Source organism: Macadamia integrifolia, unplaced genomic scaffold, assembly GCF_013358625.1.
Source record: "Macadamia integrifolia cultivar HAES 741 unplaced genomic scaffold, SCU_Mint_v3 scaffold885, whole genome shotgun sequence".
NCBI lineage: Eukaryota > Viridiplantae > Streptophyta > Magnoliopsida > Proteales > Proteaceae > Macadamia > Macadamia integrifolia.
The window spans coordinates 169,796-184,188 of record NW_024870570.1 but is presented as its reverse complement, the minus strand read 5'-3'; the positions used below and the strand labels follow the sequence as shown (position 1 = coordinate 184,188).

At 40.9% G+C, this 14,393-nt stretch overlaps 1 protein-coding gene across 1 annotated transcript in view; it reads left to right on the top strand.

The window, feature by feature from the left end:
• Positions 1-7,612, top strand: part of LOC122070311 (magnesium-chelatase subunit ChlI, chloroplastic-like) — a 44,316-nt gene extending 36,704 nt beyond the window's left edge. The window contains exon 4 of the mRNA XM_042634437.1: positions 7,594-7,612. The gene's annotated coding sequence lies outside the window, so the exon portion shown is untranslated. The remainder of the gene's footprint in view (positions 1-7,593) is intronic.
• The last annotated feature ends 6,781 nt before the right edge of the window (positions 7,613-14,393 follow it).

Below are 14,393 nucleotides of genomic sequence, written 5' to 3'. Positions count from 1 at the left end.
ATCATGAACAACCATCTATATTGGGCAGTAAGATAGGGGAACCTACTGGATTTGGTGGTAAAGAAGGAGAGAGACAATAGCCCAAGGGGAGTTAAGGAGAACAGAGGGAGAGTGTGAGTGTGAAGGAGAGGCAAGAGAAAATGGAAAGCATGACTCATCAAAGCAAACATGCCATGCAATATACAGATGATTGGAGTAGAGATCGAGACAATGATAGTCTGTATAGGAATCAGTGTAGCCAAGGAAAACACAGGGAATGGAGCTAAAGTCCATTTTATGAGAGTTTTATTGATGAAGGTATGGAAAACATCGGCACCCAAAGGCACGAAGAAAAGTGTAGGGGCCTTCTGATAAACAAGTTGAAAGGGGAAAATATGATTCAAGGTATGAGAGAGCATTCGATTAATGAGGTAGACGATAGTATAGAAGGCGTACTACCAATATTGTCTAGGAACCGATCCATGGGCAAGTAGGGTGAGGCTAGTCTCGATGATATGGTGATGACATCGTTCGATCGCACCCTATTTCTCATGAGTATAGGGACAAGCCACATGATGGGTAACCCCAAGAGGGGTAAAGAAAGAGGGCAAAGTGTGGTATTCACCAACCCAGTCTGTTTGAATGTATTTTGATTTATGTGAGAAGTGGCGTTCAACAAGAGATTAAAACTTCAGACTTATAAATTAAAGGATAAAACCAAATGTATTTCGAGTAATCATTAACAAAGATTACAAAGTACTTATAACCTTCAAGGGAGGGATGGGGGAGGACCTCAAACATCACTATAAACTAGATCAAGTGAAAATAAGCTGACATAAGAGGAAAGAACTAGGGACAAACGGTTGGCCTTGCCAAGCTGGCTGTGTAGACTGAAACGACAAATTATTGGTTTACAACATAAATCGAGGAGACACTCGTGAGGGTGCGACGATGCCACCCATCAATGGATTTTTTTTAACAATACTGATGGAAGGAGGAGAGGAGGAAGGAGCCTTAAGCATGTAGAGGCCATTATTGCTTGGCCTGGAAAGAAGAATTGTCTTGTTGACTTGATCCTTGACAAAGAAGTGAGATCCATGAAAGTCAAAGAGAACATTATTATTTTGAAAAAATTTTTGGATAGGGAGAAGAGGTTTGGAAATATCTGGGACATGTAAAAGATTATTGAGATTAAAACAAAGAGAGAAAGAGGGAGAGGGTCAAGAAGAATGACCAATGTGGGAAATAGTAACACCCTTACCATTGCCAACATGAAGTTGATCTTGACCAGTGTAGGTATGATATTGGAAAAGTGTTAAGAGATCAGAAGTGACATGGTAAGAAGCACAAGTATTAGGATACCAGGTAAGTCCATTGGGAGGGGAGTAGGAGGGGTAGGAAGTATGGGAGGGTTAGGGTGAGTGGAGTAAGAGGTAAGGGGCACCATGGTAAGGTGAGGGTTGGAGGAGTAGGAAGTTGGGTAATATGGGTTAGGTTATGACGGGAGATGAAAGTAGCAAGTGGTGGCATTGTGGTTTGTGTGATGACAGATGGTGCACTAGAGACGCCCTTGGGAGAAGCGACCATAGCCACGAGCTGATTTGCCATGCCCCCATGCTCACTAGATGAATCACAACCAGAAGAGGTAGTCGAGTCACCAGAGGAGGCGAAGGTGGTATTTGTCATGCCCCATTTATATAGAACCGAACCGGTGATCGGGTTCCCTTCGGGTAATCCAAAACCACCAGGATCATCTGATATAGTAACCACAGCACATCACGCATAAGTAATCAATGGAATATAATAATGTAATTCATCGAAAGTCTTGTAATGAATAATATTTGTAAATCCTCATATACTCTTGATACCCAAATTGTCAAACATAGTATAATTACATGTGGCCCCATAGGCATGATATTTACACAAGAAATAGCAATTTAACTATCGAGAGCACAAAAGGGGAAATATACCAAAAGAATCAAAAGAGTACAACAAGTAGAATTAGTTACTATTGCCCTGCACCACAATCGTCACATGGGCAACCATCACCGTGATCGAATCCTTCTGGGACCCACCAATCTCCCACGGGGATTTTGTTGGTGGGACCTGACACATTCCTTTACTGAGTAACCTGAAAAATTATCTAAAAAGGTGTGTACACGAGGGGTGAGCTCACTAGCTCAATAAATGAAAAGAAAGACGCACACAAGCAATCGCAATTCAAATAGTACTATATGCATGAGATTCATTTTAAAGCTATTTCAACTAAACAATCATTGCTAAGTCATAGGTTACATTCTACTCACAACCACAATGCACATATGCCCCGGCTTCGAGACATGTTCTCCATCCCATGATACGTCCATAGGGTTGTTAGAGAAGGCCAGCCGTGAGCACACGAAAAAGTAAATCGTGGCCGAAGCACAATAGAAAAATAAATCATGGCCAAACTACAGCAAAAAAGTAAATTGTGGCTAAACCACAGCAGAAATTAAAAGCAATACGATTGACCCTCAGAATATATCACCAAGATTTCTAAGTGTCCTAATGATCATCCAGACGTACTTTTAACTACCATGGCGATTCGCGACCGACGTTTCCCCCCAGTGATAACCCAATATGTAAACCCTTGTTGGAAAGGGTCGTAGCATGAGGGAATGTGAAATCCTAACCACATGCTCCTATATGAGATAGTACAACTACATAGTATTTTCGTGTCCCATTCCACGATGTACCAATGCATTTGTTTCCAAGCTAACTACAGTATCTATTCTAGAAATCCCACACATATCCGGAAAATCATCACCATAATATGATAAATCCATTCTCAAGATTCCAAGCAAGTAACAAGCATTTAGAAAGTTTAAGAATGCAATATGTTTAGTTCTAAATGCATCAACATCAATCAAGCATATGCATGAGAATGTCATTCGTAATGTCAAGATAATATATGGATGCACAGGATGCCAAAAACACTCCCAAAATAAGATCAAAGTCCTCTCCCCACTTACCTATTCTTATAGAAGAATCTGCACACATGGTACAGGTAAGATCCAGAGTGAAGACGAGTGTTTCGAAACCTAGCATAGATAAAGAGTTTAGAATGCATCCAATTCAGGACTATAAATGACGTAGGATATGGTCATGATGGGTATAATAGCATAAAGATGTTTGTTAATGAGTTTGAGTTCCATCGGAGCTCATTTGGACTACAAGTGGGTCACAAAGGTGGTTAGGAGAACCCAACTGTGCAAACTACCCAAACCAGCGGGTTATACTGGTAGGTCTGGCACCCCTCGGTTCTACCAGCCGATAAGTCTAGAGGTAATTACAAGACTGGTAGGTCACACCGACGGGTTAGGCACCTATCGGTCTTACTAGCCGATTGGCCCAAAGAACACTGGTGGGTCACACTGGTAGGTGTGGCACCCACCAGTCCTACCCGCCAATTAGGCCAGAAGCCTATGCAAGATTGGGGGGTCACACTAGTAGGTATGCCCATCCGTCGGTGCTACCCGTCGGTATTCTGAGGGTTTTGCTGTTCTTCCTCCTTTCTTTATTTCTCCTCATGGGGATCCAAGGGGGTTGTTCCCACCTCATTTTCCACACATTCTAAGCTTCATTTACTTGAATATTCCATGGATCTAAGTCATCATCAAGATTTTTGGGATAAAATCATACCTTGGCTCAAGAAAAGTCCAAACTTGAGATCCTCTTTCCAAAACTCAAAATATCACTTCAGTAACTCCCAAATCTTTATTTCCTTTCTAAGATCCTTCAAGGAAATCACACAAGGGTTCCATTGTTACTTTGATTTGACCATACATATGAGGGTTTTATCACAATCCATTGGGTTAGGGAATTACTTACCTTAAAATGTAGATCTCAAGACACCTGACACTATTCCGACGACAAAAAGGTAGGTTGCAGCTTTGGAAACCAAAGGACGATCTTCTTCCCTCTCCCTTCTCTTCTTCTTCCTCTTTTCTCCCTCTTCTTTACTCCTCTCACCAACTTTGGTTGAAATTATAAATGGGAGAGAGAGAGAGAGTAAATACTATTTATACCCTAGTGTTATAAATATTTACTAGGACCCATTTGGTTTTGCCCCTTTTTGGATCAAAACACATTAATTCACGATACCAATCGAAATAGCCGACATTATTGGGTATACTTGACCTCATCTCAATGAGGAATCCAAGATACACATGCTCACCCAAGTTGGGCTTATTGGGGCCCACATTACCCCTACATGTGGGTCACACTGGTGGGTTTAGCACCCATTAGTGACACACACTAGTTGGCCAAAACATAGCTAAACTTGCTGTATTTTTAGGGAAAGTGAAATCCTACGCGTATCTCACCCTCACCTCGTGTTATGGACTAGGTTGTTATTATTCAAATATGATAATGTACCTTTCCTATTTGTACATGACCTTGTGATATATGCAAGGGCACGACTTAGGCATGCGAATTACTTCTGGTACTTGCTCAATTTTATCCCACCACCCCGTATTTGACGTCGCCCTTGTGGTCATGCACCATAGGGCACTAGCATCAAGTCGCTCCGATTTGGACCCTGCAAGACCAAATCAAACCAACCGATCAATAAATCGGGTTTAAAGAGCAGGGTTCTACATCTACCCCCTCTTTAAAAATTTCATCTTTGAAATTGAAGTTACTTAGTTGTCCTAATAGATGAGGATATTTTGCTTGGATATCATATTCTTTCTCCTAATATGTTTCCTCAAGTGAATGGTTGGCCCATAGCACCTTTACGAATGTAATAGATCGGTTATGAAGAGTCTTTATCTTCCGGTCCAAGATTTCAATAGGCTGCTCCTCATAAGTCATATCAGACTCTACGTACTCCGGTTCCACAGTTAGCATATGTGATGGAACATGTACATACTGCTTCAACATTGAAACATGGAATACATTGTGTACGCTGTTGAATGATGGCGGAAGCCAACATATATGCTACTGAGCCAACCCGTTTCAGGATCTTAAATGGGCCAACATACCTTGAACTCAACTTGCCATTCCTATGGAACCTATGTAAGCCCTTGGTGGGAGAGATTTTCAAGAATACCTTCTCCCCCTCTTCGAATTCAATATCTTTCCTACGGTTGTCCGTATAACTCTTTTGGCGGGATTGGGCCGCCTTGATCTTCTCACGGATGACATCAAACTTATCACAAGTTATCTGTATCTTTTTTGGTCCAAGCATTCACCGTTCTCCTACATCATCCCGATATAAGGGAGTTTTGCACCTTTTGCCATACAATGCCTTATATGGAGCCATTCCGATTGTGGCTTAATAACTATTATTATAAGTAAACTCCATAAGAGGTATGTTTTCTTCCCAACTACCACTCATTTCAATTGTATAGGCTCTGAGCATATCTTCTAGTATTTGTATGGTCCATTTAGATTGCTAGTCCGTCAATGGATGAAAAGCAATGCTTAGGTTCACTTGTGTTCCCATAGTATGCTAGAGGATCTTCCAAAATTTAGATGTGAACCTTGGGTGTTCGATACAATACTGACTGGCACCCCATGTAAATGGACTACATTCTCCATGTAAATTTGTGCTAATTTGTCCATGGAAGCGGTTGTCTTGATTAGAATGAAATGGTTAGTCTTAGTGAATCTATCAATTATCACCAAATTGCATCCATTCCCTTGGGTGTACGGGATAGTCCGGTGACAAAGTTCATAGTAATCATGTCCTATTTCCACTCCGGTATTGGGAGTGGCTGAAGAGTGCCATATGGTCGATGTCGCTCTGCCTTAACCTTCTGACACGTGAAACACTGTGCCACATATAGAGCTACTATAATCTTCATCCCTGGCCACCAATAACTCTACTTAAGATGTTTGTATATCTTGGTGCTTTCAGCGTGAAGCGTGTACTCAAAACCATGTGCTTCCTTAATTATCTTGTTTGGTATCCCCATGTCATTGGGTACAGACAACCTGCCCTGAAATAATAGTGCTCCATTATTGGCTATTTTGAAATTAGGATTGTCCATCCTTTGCCCTTGGATTTTAACTCTGATTTTCTACAACTTAGGATCCATGGATTGTTTTATGATTATTTCATACCTGATGGATGGTTGCACTTGCAGGGCCGCCAGAGATATAGTTAACTGCTTAACATTTTTGGCTGTTGATCAAGCTCTAAGGTCGATCCTTCATTCAAAATAATTTTATCCATCAACATGGCTTCTTGCTTAAGTTGTGGGATGGTGGCCAAATAAGCAAGTGATACAGTCTAATCTTTCTGGCTCAATGTATCCGCCACCACATTGGCCTTACCTGGATGGTACTGTATATCACAGTCATAATCTTTCATGAGTTCCAGACATTATCTTTGTCTCATATTCAGATCCCTCTGGGTAAAGAAGTACTTGAGACTTTTGTGATCACTGAATATCTCATACTTTTTCCCATACAAGTGATGGTGCCAGATCTTTAAGGCAAAGATAACTACCGCCAACTCTAAATCATGAGTGGATAGTTCTTCTTATACTCCTTTAACTTTCTAGATGCATATGCCACTACCTTGCCATGTTGCATAAGAACACAACCTAACCCAATTCTGGAAGCATCAGTACCACCGGTGCCTTTAGGAATTGTTAACACTGGGGCTGACACCAATTGGCTTTCCAACTTCATTCTCAATATCAAGTAAGTGGGTTTTTCCTCTTTCTCTTTGGGATTTCGGTTGCTTTTGCTCAATAACCTCAAAAAATTCTTTTGATTTCTTCCAACTATAATTGAATATAGTATGTAGGTATGAGTTTCACTTCATGAATCTCACCTTTTATCATTTACACATGTCATTTCCATGGATTGATGACCCTATTTTCTTGAAATTCTTGATGTTTTAGGGTTTTTCCCATTTTCTATTTTCTTTCTCGCACAATATATGATTAAATGTCTCTATCCATTCACATTTGGTTACATAATAGTAGTAGGAGTGCTACATTGTACATATGCATCACTTTCCTTGGCTAGGCATAAACTTTTTGCCATTTCTAGGTTAGGTTCATATGACATTTGGGGCTTTCACTTATTTTGACTTCAACATGCCAAGATATGTACATATTCAGGAAATTGAACCTCCCTTTATATGTTATTGCCAAAAATTTCCTCAATGCTTTGGATATTCTAGGTTTATGCTCTTCTTTGTGAAATTTTTCATTTCCTTCTTTTGGAAAATCTGTCAATTGTCTCGAATTGTTGCCAACTTTGGTATTTACATGTCTCTATGCCTTAAATAAATGCATCCATCTCTTGTCTTTTATTAGTGTATTGCATCAAATATTGAAATCTCTATAATGCTCATTTATTCACATATAGTTCTTGCCCTTTTACCACTCACATGTAGTTTCATTATAACAATGGCATTGTACTTGTAGGGCCCTTCCCGCTTATTTGTCATTCTACATACATTGCCCATTCAATGTTGCTCAGTAGGGTGTGTCATTTTCACTAATCACCTCTTTATGACTTATTGTCTTGTTCCTTACATTCATCCATTGTTTTACAAATTCCTCTTAGTATCTTATCAGTTTTTTTCATATTTTCCCTTTCAAATTTTTGTAGGATGTCTTCCCGCAAAGGAAAAGGGGCTGCTTCATCTTCTAGAAGTGGACATGCCTCTGGTAGAAAGAAGAGGGGTGCTACCGCTAGTTCTTCTACCCCTAGAGCTTGGCGTAGTAGAGACATTTCTGAGGACCTAGAGGATTACGATGATGCCACTTTCCATAGCCTTGAGGCTGCACTCACTTGGGACACCTTCTTCAAGAGACCCATTCTGATGGAGAAGACTGTGGTGACTGAAGACTGCACTAGAGTTCAAATGCTCGAGAGGTTCACAGCCTTAGGTTGGGAGGCTATGTTATCTATCGACTGTCACTGCTGCGCCAACCACATCCAAATGTTTTATTGCAACCTTGAGGTGGTGTATGACAACAGGATGTATATCCTCACCAGCCGACTGAAGGGTCGAGACATCAGGTTCCCGATTAACTTGTTGATAGGGATTTTGTGTATCTCCTTGGAGGTTACCTAGTACTAATGCCCTCCCAGGGGTAAGGCCTTGGGTTCCCACATGAGTGAGACCCTCCAGAAGCATGTCTACAGGAGCATTTGTGGCAGCACTGTCCGTCCCGAGTTCAAGATAACCTTCCTTGCTAAGGTCAGAGTTTACAGTCGTTTAGTGCAGTTCAACCTACTTCCCCAGGCCGGGCACTGGAATCAGGTGAACTTTATGGCTGCCTATATAGCATATTGTCTTTACACTTCTCTGGGGAATCCCCCTCGCCTATGCCTCCCATACATGATTATAAAGACTATGGAGCACCAAGCAGCCCACCCCTTTGACGGTAACTACCCTTATGCTTGGTCACTCACCAAGATCTTTGAGCACTTTTGCATAGATCTTGAGGGTGAGGAGGGTAGTGCCCCCTTAGACCGATTTTCCCAAGGAATTTTACTTAAGGTGAAGTTATTTCATTTGATAGAGCCAGTGGTGGGGGAGGCAGCTCAGGAGGAGGGTGATGAGGAGGAGGATGACAAGGACTCTATGCCCGAGGATGAGGAGGAGGATGATGATGTGGAGATGGAGGAAGAGGTCCCCATCAATGTGGTCCCCCCATCTCCACGTGGCCCCTTTGATTATCAGGGCATGCTGGAAAGGTTAAAGATACTTCAGGAAGGTTAGGAGAAACTCCTGATGGGGCAGGCAACCATTCAGGAGACTCAGGCAAGCATAATCATGGACATATATGATTTGGACAATACCGCAGACTCCGCTTTCAGGGATATGATGGCAAGCCTAAGACATCTTCAGGGGGAGGTGGATTTGGTGAATCGTCGGTTCGACTACTATGACTACCGCTTGGGTATCAACTCAAGATCTCGAGCTGAGGAGGAGGTCATCAACTTGGATGACTATTGATGGGACTGCTGGCTTGGGATGATTTCCTTTTTTTTTTATTTTTGGAATGTGACTTTGGAACTCTATATTCTTTTCCTTTACTCTAATTCTTCTGTTCTTGATTGTACTTTTGAGAATTCTCCCAAACATGTGAAAATTTCTGCTATGTTTATGTAATTTCTTTCCTTGGTATATGAGATTTCTTTGTGATTATGTACTCTCTTTTCTGTGTGAAACTTTTTGGATACTCTCACTTATGAATGCATTATGCCAAAATTTTCAAATTTTATGTATTTTCAGATTTTATATGAAGTCTTTCATGTTTTCCCAAACTCCTTGTCCTATTATGGTTTCTAAGAATTTAATCTTAAATGTTGTGTGTGATTAGACATAGAATCAGACCAGTGATCGGGTTCCCTCCAGGTAATCTAAAACCACCAGGATCATCTGATACCGTAACCACAGTACAACAAGCACAAGTAATCAATGAAATATAATAATATAATTGAGTGAAGTCTCATCATAAATAATACTTGTAAATCCCTATATACTCTTGACACCAAACTTGTCATACATAGCATAATTACATGTGGGTCTGGAGGCATGATATTTACACAAGAAATAGCAATTTAACTATCAAGAGCACAAAAGGAGAAATATACCAAAAGAATAAAAAGAGTACAACAAGTAGAATCAGCTACTATTGCCCTGTAACACAACCCTTACACAGACAACCGTCATCGTGATCGAATCCTTTGGGGACCCACCAATCCCCCACTGGGTTTTCATCGATGGGACCCAGCATAGGTTCCTCTACCGAGTAACCTACAAAATCATCTAAATAGGTGTGTATACGAGGGGTGAGCTAATTAGCTCAATAAATGGAAAGAAAGACGCACACAAGCAATCGTAATTTAAATGGTACTATATGAATGAGATTCATTTCAAAGATAATTCACCTAAACAATCATTACTAGGTCATAGGTTACATGCTACTCACAACCACAGTGCGTGTATGCATTGGGTTCGAGATGCATTCTCCATCCCACAATAGGCCATAAGGTTGTTGGAGAGGTCAGCCGTGAGCACTCGAAAAAATAAATCATGGCCGAACCACAACAGAAAAGTAAATTATGGCCGAACCACAATAGAAAAGTAAATTATGGTGAAACCACAATAGAAATTAAAAATAACACAATTGGCCCTCTGAACATATCATCAAGGTTCCTAACTGTCCTAATGATCAGCCAAGCGTACTTCTAACCACCATGGTGGTCTGCGATCGACATTTCACCCCAATGATAACCCAACACGTAAGCCCCTGTTGGGAAGGGTCGTAGCACGAGGGAATGTGAAATCCTAACCATATGCTCCTATATGAAATAGTTAACTGCATAAGACTTCTGTGTCCCATTCCATGGTGTATCAATGCATTTGTTTCCAAGCCAACTACGGCATCTATTCTAGAAATCCCACAAATGTCTGGTAAATCATCACCATAATTCAACATATGATAAATCCATTCTCAAGATTTCAAGTAAGTAGCAAGCATTTAGATAGTTTAAGAATGCAACATGTTCAGATCTAAATGTATCAACATCAATCAAGCATATACATGAGAATGGCATTCGTAATGTCAAGATAATATATGGATGCATAGAGTGCCAAAAATACTCCCAAAATAAGATCAAAGTCTTCTCTCCACTTATCTATTCTTGTAGAAGAATCTGCACTCACGGTACGGGTAAGATCCAAAGTGAAGATGAGTGTCTCGAAACCTAGCATAGATAAGGAGTTTAGAATGCATCCAATTTGGGACTATAAATGACGTAGGATATGATCATGATGATTATAATAGCGTGAAGAAAGTTTTCGTTGAGTTTGAGTTCCGTCGGAGTTCATTTGGGCTACAAATGGGTCACACAGGTGGGTAGGAGAACCTAGTTATGCAAACTGCCCAAACCGACAGGTCATACTGGTAGCTCTGGCACCCGTCAGTTCTACTCATCGATAGGCCTAGAGGAGACCAGAGGGTCATATTGGTAGGTCTAGCACCCGTCAGTTCTACCCTTCGGTAGGTCTAGAGGTACTGGCGAGACTGGTAGGTCACATCGGCGAGTCAAACACCCGTCGGTCTTACTCACCAATTGACCCAAAGAAGACCGATGGATCACACTAGTAGGTGTGGCACCTGTCGGTCCTACCCGTCGATTGGGCCAAAAGCCCAGGAAAGACTGGGAGGTCATATTGGTAGGTGTGACCACCCACTGGTGCTACCCATCGGTATTCTATGGGTTTTACTATTCTTTGTCCTTTCTTCATTTCTCCTCATAGGGATCCAAGGGGGTTGTTCCCACCTCATTTTCCACAGATTCTAAGCTTCATTTACTTTATTATTCCATGAATCTAAGTCATCATTAAGATTTTGGAGATGAAATCATACTTGGCTAAAAACAACCCCAAACTTGACATCCCCTTTTTGGACTAAAACACATTAATTGGCGATACCAGCCAAAATAGCCGACATTATTGGGTATACAAGACCTCATCTCGCTGAGAAGTCCGAGATACATATGCTCACCCAAGTTGGGCTTACTAGGGCCCACATTATCCCTATAGGTGGGTCACACTGGTGGGTCTTGCACCTACCAATGACACCCACTAGTTGGCCAAAATATAGCCAACCTTGCTATATTTTTGGGGAAAGTGAAATCCTACAAGTATCTCAACCTCACCTCGTGTTATGGACTAGGTTCTTATCATTCAAATATGATAACGTACCTTTCCTATTCGTACATGGCCTTGTGATATGTGCATGAGCACGGCTTAGGCGTGTGAATCACTTCTTATACTAGCTCAATATTATCCAACCACCCAAAATTTGCCGTCACCCTTGACGTCATGCACCATAAGGCACTGGCATCAACCCATTCCGGTTCGGACCCTGTAAGACCAAACCGAACCAATCAATCAATAAACCGGGTTTAAAGAGCAGGGCTCTATAGTATTGGCGGTTAAAGCAGGATTAACATCATCAGTTTTAGAGACAGAGAGTTTTCGAAAGGCCTTCATATTTTCATGGTTGAGAAGCAAGACATGCAATTCATTGTAGGTGGGAGTGACCATGCGGGTAAGTAGAGAAGGATAAATTTCTTACAAATCCTCCCGAAGACCACTGAGAACATGAATGTTATAGTCCACGAGAAAGAGAGGGTTACCAACAACAGTTAACTCACCAACAACTGATTTGCCCGGTTGGAGATACAAAGTGATGGATTCATCCATCTTTTGGCAAAAGAGACATAAAGCGAGACCCATAAGTGTCATGAAGAGTAGCCCATATGTCATGGCTAGTGTCCTTGTCCAAAATAACAGGAGCGACAGCCTCAGAGAGGGAGAAGAGAGGGAGGCGACAAGAAGACTGACCAATTGTGAGTCCTATTATAGCCAAGTCAATGTTGCCTCAGGATCAGTGGGACAGGGATAGGAGCCATCAAGAAATCCAAAGAGACGTTGGCAGTAGAGAAAGGGGATGAGTTGTTTCTTCCATTGGAGGAAGTTGGTGGGAGTAGGTTCGATGGTGAGGAGAAAAGAAGGATGGAGAAGATGGTGTGGGGGTAACGATGGAGGTAGTGGCACGTTGGTGGAAGTTGTGGTGGATCAAAGGCCATGAGTGCCAACTGGGGATGAGAAGAGGAGGCACCAACGTTAAACAAAGCACAACGAGGACAACATGAACATACAACAAGAGGCATCAAACCAACAAGAAGAAGAGAGGATCAAGTTGCTCGTTGGAGCAGGGAAAAAAAAAAAGAGAACCTTAAGCTCTTGATACCATATTGACACAGAATCAGATGTAATGGTTTTGTATTGCTTGAGCATTAGAGTTAAAATGAGAATATATATATATATATATATGTACACAAGAGGTGTGTCCTAGTCAGCCAGCCACAATAGGAAACTATAGAGTTTATACACAGTAGAAGAATCACATAAAATATAGAATTCTACTGTAAATAAACCTCACGTATATTGAGTTACCCAAATGAACTAGACTCAATATACTTTTTTTTTTCCTAACAACAGGTATCCAGGCCTTCAGCCTGACTAGTCCCGCAAGTCCATACTGACCCCACAACTGCATGGATTGGGTCATACCGGGGTTGAATGAGAACCATTCAATTTTCATTGAAAGCAGTGAAGAGTACTAAACACCCCCGTGTGAGTGGCCCAAAGTGTGCCTTGTGGGAGTCGAACTTAGGATGTCGGAGTTTATGGCTCATACCAAGTTCGTTGCTCACCAACTGCGCTATCCCCCCGGGTTAATAGACTCAATATACATGTAAATAAACCTCACGCATATTGAGTTACCCAAATGGGCTACACTCAATATATGTCAATAAAGGGTATTTTCACCTGTTCATATGTGCAAGAATTTTTAGGTTTTATATATATATATATATATATTTTTTTTCATATTACTTATCTGTTCATTATGGTTTATACTTCTAGTATATGCTTTGGGCCTAACTTTTGTACTTTAGATGCTTATACCTCATATTCATATACAACAATGTCATTTTTGTAATTTCCAACATGTTTCAAACATTGGTCTAGGTTTGCAATCTGCTTAGATCTTAGGTTTTGTATACTATCACAACAACGTAGCTGGAGATAGGTGAGTCATTTCTCTTCCTTTCATTTGGCTTGGATTTGTTTAACTTATATATTCTACATAGTTGAAGTCCGGTTTAACTAGGTAGACTAAGGTACCTAACACATTACTCAGACCCCAATTTAACACTAACTTGACTACTGGTTAGATTATGTGTGGGTCTTAGACCTGAATCTAGTTGGTGACTCTTTGTTATTGAGAACCTTAGACATCGGTTCAGTCTAAACTCCTATAGCCAACGGCTCTCACAAGTAGCTATCTTACAAACAAAGGAAATTAGAGCTCAATAGAAAAACAGGCATGTGGAGTGGAATTAGCATCTTATTTGAGAGATTATACAACCTGGTGAAAATAAATTTATTCAAAAGAATGCAAACATTGATCTTGATTCGTAGATCGAAAATAGATCAGACTGTTGTGCTTGTTATAGATAGTGACCTCCTTACCACATGGAGAGAGATCAACCTTGATCAACCTACAAACAATCCTATATACTTATTCCACACATAATAAGGGATATATAAAACATATATAGTCACATTCCCATTATTCAGTACTCATCATGAACAGAAGGTAATCAATGGTAAACATGTGATATTTCTGGAAGAGGAGTTTATCACTAGACAATCCAATCCAGGATCATATAAGAAGTTTATAACGATTAAATACCAACACCACCTCCAATTGAACCTCCAACTAAAACTCCTATTGTAGTGAAACATTCTCAGGAGTCTGAACAAAGTGGGAGGACTATTAGACCTCCTTCACGTTTTAACCTTCTCATAGAGG